This window comes from Crocuta crocuta, unplaced genomic scaffold (genome assembly GCF_008692635.1).
Source record: "Crocuta crocuta isolate KB4526 unplaced genomic scaffold, BGI_CrCroc_1.0 scaffold299, whole genome shotgun sequence".
NCBI lineage: Eukaryota > Metazoa > Chordata > Mammalia > Carnivora > Hyaenidae > Crocuta > Crocuta crocuta.
This window is the reverse complement of record NW_027532747.1, coordinates 3,094,353-3,110,168: the sequence shown is the minus strand read 5'-3', so window position 1 is coordinate 3,110,168 and position 15,816 is coordinate 3,094,353. Positions and strand designations below refer to the sequence as shown.

The window sequence follows — 15,816 nt, the reverse complement described above, 5'->3', positions numbered from 1 at the left end:
AGCGACACCCGTGAGGCGGAGGACAGCCCCGCTTCTCCCTCCCGGGGGCACCAGAGTCCAGCGTAGTCGGAGACACAACGAACAATGGGACTGTGACTCGGAGGTCGCTCTCCCCTGAGGCAGGGCGGCTCTTTGTCCCCTTCCGAGCCCCCGACTCCTCCGCCCCCGTCCCCACCCCTGGCCGGAGCCTGCAGAGGCTGCGTCTCCACTCCAGCCCGGGGCTGTGACTCCTGCGTCTGCGCCCCAACGGGGCCGGCGCCTCGCCCTGGACCCTCTTCCCTGCCCTGAGGGGGCGAGGGCACCGGGAACCTGCCCCCCAGCCCCCCACCCCGCCGGGAGCCGGGCTCAGAGTACCGCTCCCCCGCCCACCCGACCGCTAGTCCCTGAGCTGCTGGGCAGAGTCGGTGATTCCTGAGGTGGAGACCAGTGGAGAGGACCGAGGAAGATCTCCCAGTGGGGCCTAAACACCGGGGTCGGGGGTCGCCGGGCCTGCCACAGAACCTGCCCCCCACCGGCAGCCTCGCTCCGCACCCCGCTGTTCCCCCAGCCCAGGAGTCTGTCTCTATCCCCGCGTCCCCGGAGCGTGTTTACGGCGCGCCTGCGGCCAGCCGGTCGGAGGGGGGCGTCCCTCCCCCAGGACCCGCGACCGGATAAAACCCGCGCACTCGACCGTGAGCCTCCAAGGCCTGCGGCGCGCGCCCGCGCGGGGGCTGATGTCCCCATTTCCAGTTGCTCAACCATTCGTTGGACGACTGCGTATCCCAGCACCTTCTCTACACCGGTCCCGTTTCACTCACTCACACACACACACACACACACACACACACACACCGGCGTGGTTGGGGGGCAGGGCGGGGGGCCTCTGCGGGGCACGACAGCAGAGGTCACTGCCCTCCGTGGGGAGGTTGCACTCTGGGGAGGAGGAGAGAGAAGATAATAAACACGAGATAACCATGAGATTGTAATAAGCACTGTGCAGGGGATTAAGACCGGCTGCTGTCACAGAACGCGGTAATCAGTTACTTTAGATGCCGTGGTCAAGGAGGATCTCTCAGGAGGTGCATCTAAGCTGAGACCTGAGCGGAAAGGAGGAGAGCCCTAGGGTTGGCCTGTTACTGGCCTGTTCAAGCAAGGCCAGTGGGCACGGGAATGGGCCGAGGAAGGGGTGAGGGATGAGGTCAGAGGGGCCAGATCACACATGATTCTAAGGCAGTTGTGNNNNGGTCATCACCTAGCAACATGACCTGATTTGCCTTTTAAGAGGCTCACTCTAACCCATATGTGGAGAAGGGATGGGGGAGGTGCTTAGAGAGGTCCAGATTCAGTACCTTATTCCCCACCCAGCCGCCCCTCTCCCCAGGTAGATATTCAGGATGGGGCGGTGAGGAATAAATTTGCGGGTTAAGCCCTAGAGGAGCTCAGGGTTCCCAGAACTCCGGCCTGGTGAGCCACGCTGTTCGCCAAGGGCCCAACGCAGCACAGCTGAGTTTGGAGACGNGGGGGGGGGGGGAGGGGCTCAGGACACATGGACTCAGTGGGGAAGTCACTGAGATGAACCCCCTTCCCATTCGTGCGTGGCCCAAGGTAGTTCTTGCAGCCTGCATCTCAGTCCCCTGCTCCTCCAGGACTGGCAGCTTCAGCTGAACTTTTCCAAGACAAAAAGGAAGCTCCAGAGCTTTCCAAGAGAAAAAGGAAGCCCCCAGCTAGCTGGGGTTTGCATGCATCAGCTACAGACTCTAGGACCAAGAGTCCCCACCAGCCAAGACCCAGGAAGACATCCCTAACACCCCCCAACACAGCAAAGACAAAGTGCTAAAGATGAGGCTACCGGGTGGCCCGAGGGAGACTCTGCTCCCTGCACCATGGCTGAACAGGCTTGGGCACGACCAAATAGGATGGCTGGAGGTTGAGGGGGCTGAGCTCAGACGGGGTCCTGAAGCAAGAGGGATCGGCCAAGCCAGAACCCCCTCCCTAAGGGCCTGTGTCCCCCGGGGTCCAGCAAGGGGTGCCAAGCCCCCTAGAACACAGTCCAACAGACCTTGCACCCCAAGCCATGGTCTCAGAAATGTCATGTGCCTTGCTGTCTAGCTTCATGGTCATAACAAACTCAGCTTTCTCATGAAAACAGTAAAACCAAATAATGGCTCTCTGGCACAGCAATTCTCTAAATATCCAGTTAAAGTAGTTGTGGGTCTTTTAAATAATAAAGATGCGCCCTCACCTGCCAATTTTTTTCTTCGGACTCTCCCAGCATGCATCTACCTAAAGCCACACAAATGTTTTGTTTATAAATGTTTGTTTATCTATTTTGAAAATGAGAGCTCCAGTGAGCAGGGGGAGGGGCAGAGAGAAAGGGAGAGAGAGAAATCCCAAGCAGGCTCTGCACTGTCAGCACAGAGCAGGGACGCGGGCCTCGAGCCCACAGACCTGTGAAATAGTAAACTGAGCCCAAATCAAGAGTTGGACGCTCAACCGACCAGCCTCCTGGGCGCCCCACGCACAAATGTTTTTGAGAGCCAGATGGGGTGAGAACCAGTACTCGTAACAGAATGCGTATCATTTCCCCGGTTCAAAACGCAAGGTGTGTGAACCCGGGAAATGATCATAAGAGCAGGCTGGTGGTAAGCAGGTTTTCTCCCCATTAGAAGGGAGCACAGAGTCCAGAGCAGACACCATGTGGTGTTTGTTGAGTGAATGCATGACCCGGCAGCAAATGACCAATTGAATCGGAGCCCCTCATTTTGAAGCCCCAGAAGGGAAATGACTTCCCCAAGGCCACTTTCATACCTTGACTCACTGAACACACAAACATATAATTAGGTAAGAATTTATACACAAAGGCGCATATATGCACAAAATGCGTGGAAATGCACACTGGTAAGTACCACAGGTCAGGTGAACAGGACACACCATCAAGGGAGCATCCTGAGGCACTGGGCTTCCTGGAGGAGGTGGCATCTGAGCTGAATCTTTTTTGTTTTGTTTTTAAGTGATCTCTACTCCCAATGTGGGGCTTCAACTCATGACCCCGAGATCAAGGGTCGTGTGCTCTACAGAAATAAGCCAGCCAGGCCCCCTGAGTTGAATCTTGAAGAGTGAGTAGGAGTTTGCCAGATTTTGGAGGGGGGAGGGGAGGATTGGGACAGTCCCAGTGGAGGGAACAAACACCAGGACCCCAGAGGTAGGTGACGGTGAGCAGGGGGAGAGGGGGGTGTCAGAGGGAGGTGAGGCTAGGCACCGGGGTGCGGATGGCTCTGTGAGCTGCAGGGAGAGGCATGTGTGGCCCCTCCCCAGGGCCAATAGTTAACAACAGAGGCAACAGTAATAATACTCACCATCGCCTACCACTTGCCCTGTCCCCGCGATGAGCCGGGGCTCTCGGCCAGCCTTCCTGGGAAGATCACTACCACTCTATAGGGGGTGTCATTAGCTCTTCAAGGATTTAATGCCGATGCCTGTGGGCTTGCTTGTCTCCACGAAGCTCGGATCACCACGTGAATTCGCGGCCAGTGTATAGAGGCGTGTGGACCCCCCAGGACTCCAGTACAGCCAGGGCAAGGTTGTGTGGTGGCTGAATGCCTCTGCAGGCCAGCGTGGTGATGGCGGCTGACCAGGGCCGGGGCCGGGGTTTCTTCTCTGCCCATCCCGGGGGACCCTGAAACAAGAGAAATCACCACACAGAGCTGAAAGCCCACCATGCCTAAGAAATCAGGGCCCATGGAAAAACGACCACAATTATGATTAATAAAGTGACCACTTTCCACGTCCCAGCCCTTCTAGGGCTTTACAGGGATTGTCTGATTGAGTCCTAATGGCAGCCCTGTTATGTGGGAGCCCTCATCCCCATTTTACAAAAGGGGAAACTGAGGCTCGCATTGGTGAAGTCACTTGTCCAAGGTCACACAGCTAGCAAGCAAATGAGCCGGGATTTAAACCCAAGATCGTCTGAGTCCAAGAGGGTCCCTGACCCGGCAGGCTGCTGCCGTCCTGCCCCTCAGTCGCCCCTTCTCGGAGAGGAGAGTGCACCTGATGCTCTGGACATCCCTTGCACCGTGGCTCTGGTCCTAACATGCGGGGGCCCGCCCTGTGCCAGGGTGACGTCCACCAGGGCACGTCCCCATGCAGCAGGCCGTCCACAAGTCACAGAGACTCCCCAGGCCTCCGATGGCAGCCAGGGGCAGAGCTGCCCTGTGGACAGACCACTGCAGGCTGCCAGCTCCGTGTCCCAGTGCCTACCTTGCTGACCTGCTGGGTGACCCCAGGCCGCTCTTTTCCCTTCTTTGAGCCACGGTTTTCTCACCCAAGCCCTTCCCCACAGGACCAGTGTCAGGCACTGAGCACAACTCTTGCAAAGCTCTGGAAATGTGAGCTTCGCCTCCTCGCCCTGCACGTTCTTCCCATCGCCTGGACCAGCACAGCCTTCCGATGAGCACATTTGCACCCATTTTTCAGAGCCCAACACTGAGGTACAGTAAAGCAAGGGCTGTCCAGGAACCCAGTGCTTGCCCCTGGCAAACCGGGCTACAAAGGATGCGGGGGGTGGCCCTTTGCTGCCACCAGCTTCCTTTGAGGACGGGAGCCACACAGAAAATGGGGAACCTCAGGACCCCATTTAGTGATCAAGAGTTTAGTGATCAAGTGTCTCAACTCCCACCTTTCTAGGTGAGGAAACTGCATGGAAGCCGGGCCCACCGGGCAGAGTGCTTGGATGGTAGCCTCTGGAGAGCGCTGGGGGAGGGCTGGGGGAGGGGAATGTGGCATCGTTTGCTCACACCGCTGCCTGCTGACCGGTGTTCCAACGGGGAGCAGGAAGCCAGCGGTGCAGGGGACAGCTGCCTTGAACCGTTGATGTCTGGGGGGGATGGGAGGAGCTGAAGCCCAGGGGGCCTGGTGTCCAGGCAAAGGGCTCAAGGTTAACCTGAGGGCCACGGGGGGCGNGTTTGCTCACACCGCTGCCTGCTGACCGGTGTTCCAACGGGGAGCAGGAAGCCAGCGGTGCAGGGGACAGCTGCCTTGAACCGTTGATGTCTGGGGGGGATGGGAGGAGCTGAGGGCTCAAGGTTAACCTGAGGGCCACGGGGGGCACAGAAGATGTGGAGCGGAGGAGAGACCTGGCCAGACTTGGTTTGATAGAGAGCACATGACAGAAGGTGTATTTAGGGAAGCAGGGATCAGAGAGGGTCGGCGGAGTCTGGGAAGCTGCAAAACCAGAGGAGATTAATCCTCATTGGTCCCCAGGGTGGAAGGTCCCTTTAGAGACCAATTGGAGGTGTCTGCATCCGCACCCCTCCCTTCCCGGCTAGAGCCACTGAAATTCCCTCTCCCCCTTCAGCAGCTGACATCCCCTCACACCACTGGCCTGAGGAGTGAAGCAGGAAGGGGGGCTCAGTCAGAAGGGAAACTGAGTCAAGGGACCTCTTTACAGAACTACCTCTGACTTCAACACACTTAAAAACATTATTCTTGGGGCTCCTGGGGGGCTCAGTTGGTTAAGCATCTGACTTCGACTCAGGTCGTTATCTCACAGCTGGTGAGTTCGAGCCCCTCGACGGGCTCTGTGCTGACAGCTCAGAGCCTGGAGCCTGCTTTGGATTCCATGTCTCCCTCTCTCTCTGACCCCTCCTGGCTTGTGCTCGCTCTCTCTCTCTCTCTCAAAAATAGACAAACGTCTAGAAAAAAAAAAGTTAAAAACACAATATTCTTGGGGCACTTGGGTGGCTCAGTCGCTTAAGTGTCTGACTTCAGCCCAGGTCATGATCTCACGGTTGGTGAGTTTGAGCCCCGCATCGGGCTCTGTGCTGACAGTGCAGACCTTGTTCTGGATCCTCTGTCTCCCTCTCTCTCTTTCTCTCTATCTCAAAAATAAACAAACATTTTAAAAAATTATTCTTATTGAAAAGTATTTTAGGCTCAACCTCATTGGTTCAGCTTGGTGCGACTCTTGATCTCAGGGTTGTGAGTTCAAGTTCCATGTTGGGTATAGAGATTACTTAAAAATAAAATCTTAAGGGGTGTCTAGGTGGCTCAGTCAGTTAAGCGTCCAACTTGAGCTCGGGTCATGATCTCACAGTTCATGGGTTTGAGCCCCACATCGGGCTCTGTGCTGACAGCTCAGAGCCTGGAGCCTGTTTCAGATTCTATGTTCCCTCTCTGTCTCTCAACCCCTTCCCCACTCATGCTGTGTCTCTCCCTCTCTCTCAAAAATAAATAAACATTTTAAAAATTTAGTAAAATCTTTTTTAAAAGATTTTAGAAATGATATTATAGTTATTACAACTATATTATATTATATATTATATACAANAGGCACAGAGCAGGCACCTAGCAGCCCACTGCCCCGCTTGGAAAGTTACTGCCACTTTTTAAATATTTATTTATCTATTTTGGGGGGGTGGAGCAGGGCAAAGAGAAAGAGAGAGAGAGAGTCCCAAGTAGGCTCCTTCCTGTCAGCGCAGAACCCTACATGGGGCTCGAACACTCTAACTGTGAGATCATGACCTGAGCCCAAACCAAGAGTCAGACGCTTCACCGACAGAGCCACCCCGGGCGCCCCTCACCCCCGGCCACTTGTGAAGACCCCTGGGGCCCCTCTTGGTCACAAGCTGCTGCCTGCCAGAGCCCACGATTCTGGATGTCGTATCCATTGTTCCTGTGCCTTCAGTATACCATGCCTCCCCTTACAACACACTGCCAAATTTTCTCACGCTTGGACCTTCTCAAAACCATGTCGCGCTTCACAGGTTAACCGGCTGCATATGATCCTCCCTCATTATTTCCTTGACCCAAGCAGCCATCGCACACTCGCATGGCTGTGTAGTAGGCTTTCTCAACCGCGGCAAAGTTGGCTCCTTGGACTGGATGTCTTTGTTGTGGTGGCAGAGAAGGCCTGTGGTGTACATCACAGGACGGTTACCAGCTTCCCTGGCTTCTACCCTTGTGTGAAAGTAGCACCCCCACCGCTAGTTGTGAAAGCCCAGAGTACCCCCCAGACCTTGCCAAACGGCTCCTGGGGGCAAAATCACCCCGTGCTCAGAATCTCTTCCGTCCAATATTCAGTGCATGAATATACTATCACTTTTACTCTTCCTTCGAAGGACATTGGTTTCTCGTTGTTTGCTAGAACNTACCCTTGTGTGAAAGTAGCACCCCCACCGCTAGTTGTGAAAGCCCAGAGTACCCCCAGACCTTGCCAAACGGCTCCTGGGGGCAAAATCACCCCGTGCTCAGAATCTCTTCCGTCCAATATTCAGTGCATGAATATACTATCACTTTTACTCTTCCTTTGAAGGACATTGGTTTCTCGTTGTTTGCTAGAACCCGCAATGCTTCCATAGACATTCTTGCACATGTGTCCTGATGCATGTGAGCATGAACTCTGTTAGGGTCTACACCGAGACCCCGCATGGCTGGGTCATACGGCATACCCAGCTTCAGCTTGGCTAGGTGATGCTGCCCTGCTTTCCAAAGAAGTGGTGCTGGGGGCACCTGGGGGGCTCAGTCAGTGGAGCGTCCGACTTCGGCTCAGGTCATGATCTCACGGTTTGTAGGTTCGAGCTCCGCGGTGGGCTCTGTGCTGACAGCTCAGAGCCTGGAGCCTGCTTCACATTTTGTGTCTCCCTCTCTGTCTGTCCTTCCCCTGCTTGCACTCTGTCTCTGTCACAAAAAAAAAAAAAAAAAAAGTTCAAAGTTCAAAGAAGTGGAGCTAACTCACAATCCAGCCAGCGGGGTATAGAATGTTGTCACTCCAGTGGGTGAAGCTTCGTGCACTTTCCATACCTCCTTTCTTGGTCTCCCTCCAGCTCTCAGAGCACAAGAGAAACCCAGGCCAAATTTCATACTCTGGGTGCCCCATATATTAGGAGAAAAAAATAGAAGAGGAAACAGTGTAGCAGGTTGACACACTTGTGACTCCTTTGAAATGTTTATATGTATCAAACTGATGCTTTCACACACGTGCACAGGTACAATGCAACATTGTAGGATAATTACAGGGTTTACTGCAGGTGATAAGTTTCAGGCCCCAGACACTCGCTTGGTCTTTGAGCCCGGCTGCCTATCCCTGTGACCGTCACCCCTGTTCTGGGAAGGCTGGAGGCCCCACCTGTAACGGAAGGTTTCTGTCTGCCTCCCCCAAGTGGACATTAATTGTGAGCAAACCGCTCTCTTCTCTGGGACCCTCAGGGCAGGGCCCCAGCGATGTTCTCTGGGTGTCTGCAGCTGCCCCATCTGCCCAGCCCCCGCACCCCCCTACTGCCCTGCAGGCCAGGCCTTGGGTGCTGCCTTTGCCCGGGGCCTACAAACAACAATGGTCCTCACTTATAGAGATCAGGGACCAATGTCCTCTGGTGCCTGAATATTTCATGTGCCGCATGTGGAATGAAAGTCAGGACCTTAATTGTTAATGTGGCTTCTGCCTCTGCAGGCTGGACCTCCCAGCCCCCTCCNGCCCCCTCTCTCCAGAAGAGGCTCAGCTCAGGGGTGCCTGGGGGGCTCAGTCGGTTAAGCGTCCAACTTCAGCTCAGATCATGATCTCACAGCTCATGGGTTCAAGGCCTGCATCGGACTCTGCTGACAGCTCAGAGCCTGGAGCCTGTTTCGGATTCTGTGTCTCCCTCTCTCTCTGCCTTTTCCCCGCTGGTGCTCTGTCTGTCTGTCCATCTGTCTCTCAAAACTAAATAAACAGTAAAAAAATAAAATAAATAAAATGAAAAAAGAAGGGACTCTGCCTGGCTAAGACCCAACCCCATGACATGTCCCTACAACGAGGAATCATCACCTCTGCATCCTGAGCCTTCAGAGCTCCTGCAAGAAGTCAGGGCCATAATGAAGCAGCTGGTCAGACTCTATAAACAAGGCCAGTGGGTAGCCCAGTGGTTTTCAGTCCTGGACACTTGTTAAGTTACTTAGAAGCTGGCAAACCGCAGGTGCTCAGACCCCAGCTCACACCAATCCAGTCAGAATACCTGGGGAGGCGAGCCTAGAGGGCAGGGCTGTGGAGAACTGGGTTGGATCAAGGTCTTGCTCATTGGCGTCAGGCTGCACCAGAAGGAGAGAGCCCCCATTTCTTGGGGGCATAGCCCTCCCCAGGTGTCTGAATCTAGAGATATTTCTCTGAGATTATCCAAATTGCCCCACATAACCCTCAAATGTGCTGCCTCCACCTCCAGTAGAGAAGGGGGCTAGGGATTCTGCAATCTTTGTCGTGTTCACTTAACAATCCATACTTTTTGCCCTCTATGTAATGGGATAGAATGGAGGGAAGGAAAGCATTGAAGACATAATACCAAACAATGATGTGGGACTGCTGGACACAAAGACCAGAACAGAATTTTAAAAAAAGACAGTACTGGGCACATGATTGTAAAGTTTCAGGACACCAAGATTGAGGAGATCCTAAAAGCATCCAGAAAGAGACAGAGAGAGGAGGCCACATACAAAAGATCAGGAATCATAATAACATTGACATTCTCAAGGCAACTCCAGAAGCTAGAAGACCACAGAGCAAAGTCTCAATGTTCCGAAGGAAAATACTTCAATACTGAAACCATAAAGTGTGAGGGTTAGGGTATGACATTTTCAGATGAAGAAGAAAGGAGAAGGAGGAGGAGGAGGAGGAGGAGGAGGAGGGGAAGGAGAAGAAGAAGAGGAAGAAGAAGAAGAAGAAGAAGAAGAAGAAGAAGAAGAAGAAGAAGAAGAAGAAGAAGAAGAAGAAAGAAAGAAAGAAAGAAAGAAAGAAAGAAAGAAAGAAAGGAAGAAAAAGAAAGAAAGAGCTTCCCAGACAACCTTTCTTTAAAATTAGGGATGAAACCAAGAAATCAGAAGACACATTGACATGAAGTTAGGAAACAGGGAATCCCAAAGTGATGGTGCAGGGGAAGAGGTGGGGGCTTGGGAGCCAGGAGCAATCAATGCAGATTGGAACAGAGAGCGGGAACCCCAGGAAGAGCTGGCCAAGCAAGTGGACTCAGCTCATGGATGCCCCAAGGGCTTCGCTGTCTTACAAGGAACATTAGAGCTCTGTCAGAGTGTGGTGGTGTACTCTCTGTGATAAGCACAAAGAAAACCAAGCAAGTCGAACAAGGAGGCAATCATTAATCCCCAGGGAAACCCAGAAGTCCTACAAGGAAGGAAACACAGTCATAGGATGTACGGTAACTCCATTGGCTGTAATGTTTATATACATAGTATATTACATGAGCAATATAGATTAACCAAAACCTTTGATATAACCAAACTAGAAGGACAGAGAAGGGGATGTCAAGTGCATACGTGGACTCAACCTTCCTGGTCCCTAAGAGAAAGGCAGCAATAACAGGGACACCGGAGAGCCATTGAAGAGCAGTGTGTGGCATTTGCAAAGTTAGTGATGAGTCACAGAAGAATCTAGTTGCATCTGGAAAGCACAAATCAGGGGTGGAGATATGAGGCAGGAGACTAGGCTATTTTGTTGTTTTTCTTCTTTCAAACCTTATCATTTTACTTGATTTTTGAAACTCTGGGCATGTGTTTTTAAACTAATGAAATATTTTATAAGCCTGGCATTGGACTTCTCATCAGTAATGCTGAAAGCTAGAAGGTCACGGAGTAATCAGTCACCTTAAAACTCCACGGGAAAAGGATTTCCTGCCTGGATTCAATGCCTACAGAGAGAAATCAGCCAAGTATGAGACTGGAATATAAACTTTTTCAGAAATGCAAGGTTGCAAAAAAAAAAAAAAAAAAAGAGTAATTGGTGTGCACCTTCCGAAGTTTTTGCAGCACATGCTTTCCTAGGCCCTGAGAACAGACGCTGGGACAGGAAGGCTTCCCCAGGAGGGAGGGTCCTTCCCAAGGCTGGCTGGGTTCAGGCCCGAGTTACCAGAGGCCCTGGAGCTAAGAAAGGAGGACTCAGCCTGGAAGGGTCCAGGGCAAAGGCTATTTAAGACATCCAAATGCCTGAGCATATTTGCCACCAGTGTCTTTAAGAACAGGATGAAGGAGCTGGAAAAGTTAAGAAGACATATTTAAATACCTTGCAAGTTTTGTGGGGTTTTTTTTGGTTTTGGTTTTGGGGGGTTTTATTTGTTTTTTGGTTTGTTTTTTTGTTTTCCTAATGCTCTAACTCCAGGGCACCAGCAAACAAAACTCTAAGAAAAGGGGCTGTCACTGACCACACGGTGACTTTCAGAGACTAACATTTACATAATCCCAATAAAACCCTTGACAAGCGGTTAAGAAAGAAGCGGATAGAGCCCTCGAGGGATGCAAGGGAGGGGAGGGGGAGGGGCTGGCTGCAGAGAGCTAAGCCTCATTTGTCCTGACCGGAAGGCAACAGAAATGTTTCGAATTGAAAAAAATCAAGAGGCAGCAACGGAAACATCTTGCTGAGAAAGGTGGAGGCCAAACCCAGAAGGAACAAGTACATGTGGAAACTGGTTGTTCCTGGGAGAAAGGAAAGAGAGGGAGGGCTGGGAGCCATTAGTCTCCTTCTGAGATGGTCTATTCGCCTTCTTTTTAAGTCTATTTATTTACTTTTGAGAGAGAAACAGAGTGAGTGGGGGAGGGGCAGAGAGAGAGACAGAATCCCAGGCAGGCTCCCAGCTGTCAGCGCAGAGCCCGAGCCCGGGCTTGAACTCACGAACCATGAGATCACCATCTGAGTCAAAATGAAGAGTAGGATGCTCAACTGACTGAGCCACCCTGGTGTCCCTCCTGAACGTTTTAATGATATTTGATTTATTTTTTTCCTAAGTGCATGCATTGTTTTGTGTACAATATACATATAATTTATCGAAATGATCATAAAAACCTACCTCTGGGCAGTGGCGCATGAAACACGCCAGGAGGTGGGGAGCAGCTGGAGTGCTCCCGAATGGAAGCCCCCAGACCTCACTCTCCTCCTGGCCTCACCCACCTCTCCTGCTCGAGGCCCCTGCCCTGCCCCCACATGCCCAGACTGTCCAGTTCACAAAGCACTGTCCGGGCAGCTTTCTCCTCCTGCCCTCCCAGGAACCCTCACGCCCCTTCAACCAACAGAAGCTGAGGTTCAAGTATGGATTTCGGGGGGTCTTTAGTGGGTCCCTCACATGGCAGGTGCACCCTCCGAGGAAGGCATGTAGGGAGCCAGGGAGGGGCGGCACATGGGAATTTCAGAGCCCCGCCCCTCCTGGTGCAGGGGGAGGGCGGTGGAGACATCCGCAGAAACATCGCCACAGCTCTGGGGCATTCGATGTCCTCAAACAAGCCCGTGGCTCCGGGGGAGGGCTCAGATTTAAATTCCTTGACAGTCACGGGACTGGGAGAAAGGGAGACTGGGCGCCAGGAGAGGCATGGAGGAGGGAGGGGGGAGAGGGGACACAGGCTGTGTAAGTGGTGACAGCTGTGGGGGATCCCGACCCCACTCAGGGCCAGGGCTTCGGCCCCGGAGCTAAGCCCACTTCACACATGCAACAACAAGGAGGAGTTAACAAGGTCTAAACAAATACTTCGCAGCAGCAACTTTAGCCACGAGCAGGGGTTCTCACACCTGCCTGGCGATAAGAATCTTATGGGACGTTTGTCAGCTAGATTCCTTTTCCTGGAGATTCTGATCCACTGCCTCTGGGTGAATCCCAGCATCGGCATAGGTCTGTTTAAGGAGTGCGGGGTGGGGGAGGGGGCTTCAGGAATCCAGGGTGTCCAAGACCCCCTCCCCCAGCCCTGTTCGCCCTATTTCATAACCGCGTGATATTTAACCAGCTGAGGCGCTTGGCCGCTCCCCGGCTGCTGGACATGAGGGTTATTTCCGGGGCTGTGCCATTACAAATAACCCCGTGTGGGCCATGTTCCCGCACAGCGTCGCTTTCCTGTTTGATTGTTTCCCTGGGATAAGTTCCCAGAAGTGGGATTCGTGAGTGGAAGCATGGCCGTTTTCCCGCTCCTGATCACCAAACCTATCCTAGTCCGGCCCCGGGATGAGGATCCGGACTTTCTCTGGCTTGGGGGAGGGTCAGCCAGCCAGAGTTCCACTTAGAGATTCCAGAGAAAAATGACAGATCTGACCCTTTCCTGTAAGAGCTGATTACCGCTCCACGCACTCACGGCTGTCGGAGCGACGAGGGCCCAGGTGACTCCAGGCCATCTTTCTGGGGTCCACCCAGGCTGCTTGGCCAGCCGGCGACGGACTTTCCCTGTATCGGTCACAGGGAGTGAGGAAAGGATTTCTCGGGGGTCCCCGCCCCCCGCACGGGGAAACAAATCTATCAGCAGCTTTGGGAAAGGCCAGAAAGGGGGCCTGGAAACCCAGTAGGCAGATCATTTTTGGTCTTTGCAGACAACAAAGGGCTTCTGGTCCCTGCCCCTCCGACCTGTCTTACAGGAAGGGCTAGCTGTTCCCTGAGGAGGAAGCCCCCCTGCCCGGGCTGAGGGTTAAGGAGGCCCCTGCACTGACCACCTACCCTCTACCACCTCCCCTGTGGGGTGAGCACAGCCTCTCTTTGGGGCTCTGCCCCCCTTGGGCTCTGCCCCCCAGGTCCAGGGATGGCAGGAGTCAGCCCCTGACTGCTGCCCTTGAAACGCACACTTACAGAGTCACTGCTGCAGGGAGGGGGCCCCAAGAGTCCCCTCTCTCCTGAGGGAGCAGCAAGCGAAGGAGGGGTAGGGCAAGGTTTGGGAGCGTCCCACCAGGGGGTCCCAGCATTCGCAAGCACTAGCGCTAGCCTGGACACAGAAGCCTGCTCATCCCCGCTGACCAGTGAGCCAGGCCTCGGGGCAGGGCCTGAGGTGGGTCTGCTCCTCCAGGGTCTGTCTATGGAAGACTGGCCCTTCTGCTGGGAGCACCCCCTAACAGAACCAGGGGAGTCAGCCTCCCGGTGTCCAGAGGTCCCGCAAGCCTGGGACCCGGGCACTTCCCCAAAAAGTCTGTGAATTCTCTGAAGGCAGGACCAGTGTCTGCTGCGTTTCAGACTCGAGGTGGTGAGTTCCCTGTCCCTGGAGGCAAAACAGCTAAGGCAGCATGGACATGTCTCGGAGGAATAGAGGGAGTGCTTGCTGGCAGGGCGGCGGGGGGGGGGTTCCGTGGGCTGAGTGTGCACCCTGTGCCACCATCCAGCCGACACTTAGGCCCACTTTACAGCTGGGCAAACTGAGCCCCCGTAGCTGAAAAGGCCTGGAGCTCTAAAGACAGCTGACACTGCATGAATCATCAACTATTTATTGTGCGCCTGCTGTGTGCCAGGCCTCCTTGCTTCCCGAGTCCCTCCTTGACCAGTCTGCCCAGCCGATGTTCATAGTTAATTACAAGCAAAAGTGGCTGCCTTCTGTTCCTTCCCACAGGAAGGGAATTATCCCCGCGGCCGCGCCCCAAAGCCTCTGTTCACTTGGCCATGGCCCTGTCTGGTGTGTCCACACAGCTAGAATGACTTCCTGGGTGGGACTGGGGGCTTTCATGTGCACGAGGCCCGCGCCAGCTGTTTCCAGTAGCAGGGGAGCCTCACGGGCGTTGCTGGGGTGGGCGCTGGCCCCCTCCTCTGAAGGACTCTCCCGGGGCTGGGAGCCCAATGGTGCAGGGTATCCGCCCCCGTCACTGCCACTGACCATGGGATGTTCATAGAGGATCTTCTGTGCTCGGGACCAGGAAGATCTCAGCCTCCAGAGATGCACCTTCTAAAGAAAACTGGGGATAAAGAGAAGCCTTGACAGTAACTTGTCCGTGTGTGCAATTGACCTTTTGCACCCAAGGGCAGGATATTCTGGTTTACCCTCCTCAACTCCATTCTGTCAGTTTCAGTCCCCTGTTCCGTCTGCTGACGTTCCCGGAAAGGCCATGCTTTCACGAGGCGTCACCATCGGCACATCCGCTAAGCCTCCGATGGCCCCATCCAGAGGCTTGGTCGAAACAGGCAGGGCCAGAAGCACAGACCCGTGGCCCCGCCTTAGAGACTCGTACTTCCGGCTGCACTGATGTACAGAGTATGGTCTCTGGGGGCACCTGGGTGGCACCGTCCGTTAAGCATCCGAGTTCCGCTCAGGTCTCGATCTCATGGTTCAAGATCCAGCTTCGGGCTCTCTGCTGTCAGCAACAGACCCACTTCAGATCCCCTCCTGTCTCTCTCTCTCTCTGCCCCTGTCCCGCTGGCAGTCTCTCTGTCTCTCCCCAAAATAAATAAACATTAAAAAACAATAATAATTAAAAAGAGAATATCCTTCAAAACCCCAACAACAACGGGTATCACCTCTGGGCCGCGTCGTGCAGGGAGCTGTGGGTTCCTCCTGACGCCCGCTCTCTGCCCGCGTTTCCCACTCTGCCAGGAGAACAGCACAAAGAGTTTGACACACGACCACCTATCCCTCCTCCATGGCTCACCCGCACTGTCCGCTTTGCCCTGGACATGCCGACCGTCTCCCTCACCGCGCTGACTCCCACACCAAGACGAAGGTTTGTCAAGTTCTTCTCCACGCACCTCTGGCCTCCGTCGGGCTCCCATGGCCCCCGACCGCCTGCCCGCCCAGCCCCTCCCTACACCCTGAGATCCCAGGATCCCCAGAGTCCAGTGGGGGCAGGGCCCCCTCAAGGACAGCACTGGCTTGGGACCAGCCAGACTCCGGCAAATGACGAGAGCTCTGTGAGCCTCAGTTTCCCCATTTGTCAAATGAGGATCCTCACCACATTAAGGGTTCTGGTGAAGACCACAGACCACGGGTGTGAAGTGCTCAGCACACAAGCTCGGTGGGTGTTCACCAGCCAGGAGTGGCCGGGGACAGAGGAGGAGACAGAGAGATGTGCCCTGAACAAGACCAATGTCCTATGGGTAGCTCCAGGAGGGCCCAGTGATTCTGATGCTGGGGGGGGGGGGGGGG

General features: G+C 54.2%; 1 long non-coding RNA gene across 1 annotated transcript in view; it reads left to right on the top strand.

Annotated features, from left to right (window-relative positions):
• Positions 1–15,089, top strand: part of LOC144245527 (uncharacterized) — a 15,219-nt gene extending 130 nt beyond the window's left edge. Inside the window, exons 2-4 of the long non-coding RNA XR_013339279.1 lie at positions 2,991–3,095; positions 4,319–4,466; positions 14,741–15,089. This is a non-coding gene — a long non-coding RNA (uncharacterized LOC144245527). The remainder of the gene's footprint in view (positions 1–2,990; positions 3,096–4,318; positions 4,467–14,740) is intronic.
• The last annotated feature ends 727 nt before the right edge of the window (positions 15,090–15,816 follow it).